This window comes from Fopius arisanus, unplaced genomic scaffold (genome assembly GCF_000806365.1).
Source record: "Fopius arisanus strain USDA-PBARC FA_bdor unplaced genomic scaffold, ASM80636v1 scaffold00132, whole genome shotgun sequence".
In the NCBI taxonomy this organism is placed as follows: Eukaryota; Metazoa; Arthropoda; class Insecta; order Hymenoptera; family Braconidae; genus Fopius; species Fopius arisanus.
Window position 1 is genome coordinate 161905 of NW_011887871.1, and position 3082 is coordinate 164986.

Here is a 3082-nt window from a genome sequence, read left to right on the forward strand (position 1 = left end):
ATATTATTGTGAGAAAAGCGGCGGAGAGGGAGGAGGAGAGGGGAGTAAACGATTATAAACAGGAAATTACAATAACTAGTACTCCTTAAGCGCCAAGTGGTCAAGATGACGATTCCAAGAATGCGGCGGCCTCAGTGCTCGTGGACGCAGTTGATGAATCATCCGCTCAAACTGACGTTGGGAATGTCCTGCAGTTGTATCTCAATATGTTCGGCACAAAGGAAGAAAAACATTTGGATAAACAATTTGGGGTTCGAAGAGTGGATGACCAATGGAAAATTGGAAATGCTGAGGTGATCTTCAATGGAGATAGAATGACTATTGGCGACAAGCAGTATCGCTTAACTCCCGGTTTGGCATCCCTGATATTCCATAGACATCCAAAAACAGCAAATGGGGCATCAACCGATCAAATGCAGTATGGTGAAATTCTGCGCAGTACGAATGCACATCGATTGTACTATGATCCAAACAAGAGTGTGGGACGCAAACATCCCACGGAAAAATTTCTAAATAATATCGAGCCTCTAATTAGACCCTACGAAGAGGGTGGCAAAGGATTCATCCCAGAGCTTATGGTGGCTCCACTGACACTGTCCAAGAAAATGGATTATATTTACTGGGATAAGCCAAACGAATTGGTGGATAGACTTTACTTGCTCATGGCATCTCAAATTACCGGTAATCATAATCACTCCAACGAAATCCTCTTCATTATCGAAGAGCTACGTGAAGCTGGAATCATATATTCAAGTTTACACTGGTGCGAATCATCTCATTCTCATCATGAGTGTTGGTCTGTTCGGACGGCAGTTGTCAGATAGAAGCAAGCTCATCACTGTCAGAAGGAGAGGCCCGCCAGATGATGGATTTAAACGTACTGCTGACGGAAATTATAGCTTAGAAGGCAGGAGACTGTGTAATGTTGCTGATTCAGTGGTGAATTCTGATGCAGTTCCACCGCATATTGTGCATAAACGTTTGAAAGCTGAACGTGATACAGTTGTGCAGAAATTGGAAGCTCAAGAGAGAAACATTAGGGGTTTCAAAAGTGCATTCACTAAACGTTTTGTGAGAGTTGAGAAAAAAATAGAACTACACGAACGTGCAATTCGCAAAATTAATAAACCAGAAAATAGAGTCTATAAGGCGAACAATAGCAAAGGAATTTCATCGGTCGGCTCGACGAAACTACCCAAGAAGAGGTTCGTGGGCTGGATGAAATGTGGCAGGCTGATCTCGTGGATATGATCAAATATGCACACAGCAACAAAAATTACCGCTATCTTCTAACTGTAATTGACATTTGCTCCACGTATGCGTGGACCATTCCTATTAAATCGAAAAGTGCCAATGACGTTGTGGATGCCATGAATGTCATCTTTCAAGAGCGGCGAATCCCAAAAAAAACTCTATGTTGATCAAGGCAAAGAGTTTTACAATAAAAGTTTCCAAACTCTCATGAGGCAGCATAACATACACATGTCCTCGACCTTCAGCAAACTCGAGGCATCAATATGTGAACGCTTTAATAGAACATTGAAAAATAACATGTGGAAACAATTCTCAATACGTGGAACCTACAAATGGAGTGATACTATTGGCGATTTAGTGGCGGAATAAAATAACACGAAGCATTGTACAATAAAAATGAAGTCTAAATATTTTTCAGCCAAGGACGAAAAATCTTTGTTGAAATCAATTTATGGAAATCTACGACAGGAAACGAAAGGGAAAATTAAATTCAAAGTGGGTGATAAAGTGCGCATCAGCAAGTACAAAACTGTTCTCGAAGAAGGATGTACCCCCAACTGGACAACCGAAATAGTTACAATTGAAAAAGTGCGAAATACCAATCCTGTAACATATGAATTGGCCGATGGGAAAGATGATGCCATCGAAGGTGGATTCTACCAAGAGGAGTTGAGTCACGTCACGTATCCAGATGTGTTTCTCGTTGGGAAGGTGCTGAAGAGGAGGGGGAAGAATGAATATGTAGAGTGGCTGGGATTTGATAATACTCACAACAGTTGGATGGACTCTAATCAAATGTAATTTTATTACATTTGATTTTATTACATTTGAACTGATTTAGAAGGCTGTCTGTGTCTGTGTACATTAATTTAGATTGCTCTCCAAACTCACGTTTCACATAATTATAGTGGAAATCGTAGATATAAATTTTTGACAAGTCGAAGGTGGCAAATCCCATGTAAATTGTTTTATTGAACCGGATTTGAACTCGTTTCAGCTCAATGATCGTCATGTTATCATCGAAAATTAGACTGCTGTGGAAATATGGTTCGGCAATGTAAGCTCTTGCGCCATATCTTCCACCCCACTTTCTGACCAATTTGACATCTATGTGCTTTCTCACATTTTCCATCGTTTTCCCAAACACCGCATTTTTCATTAATTCGAAAAAATTCTTTTCAAATTCATTTGTGGATTTTTTTCGCATTTCTGTATTCAAATCGATGTACGGCTTGGCCCATGCTGCTTGCTTGAATTTTAAGATTCGGCGAATCTTCGTTAAGCGCATACCAAGACTTAGGCGTTGCGTCAAATTTCGATAATGAATTATATAGTTCCTTTTATCATAGAGTGTTGTCATGAGCTTGGTATTCTTGCGATTCGGTGGAATGAAATGCTCAGGACATAGTGGCAAGTCCTTGTGTGCATCATGCAGCTCTTTAGGATACTCCAAGTCCACCTCCAAAATAAATCCAATCGGCGAGTCATCAGGAATATTGACGACATTGAATCCATCGACATTTTCCCACTTAAATGCACCTAAGGCTAAATACTGGCACATAGCTGCTCCATATAAATTGTTGACAACGAAGTACTTGAAATAGGACTCCTCTTCGTTTGGATTACAATTCTTAGCCATATGACGATTATTGGTATGAGCATAGCGATTTGTGCATTGTGCCACACCACGTCGGATCCCTTTCTCAATAAATAAAAGCTTATGAGCCTCAGTAAAAAAATCAATTTCCACTCTAGTGCATTTGAGCATTGCATCAAAAGCCAATTCAGGTCCTGCGTTGTAGTGCAGTGGGTCGAATTTGTAGAATGA

At 40.3% G+C, this 3082-nt stretch overlaps 1 pseudogene; it reads left to right on the forward strand.

The window, feature by feature from the left end:
- The first annotated feature begins 314 nt into the window (after window positions 1-314).
- LOC105271994 (uncharacterized) lies at window positions 315-2055 on the forward strand (annotated as a pseudogene).
- The last annotated feature ends 1027 nt before the right edge of the window (window positions 2056-3082 follow it).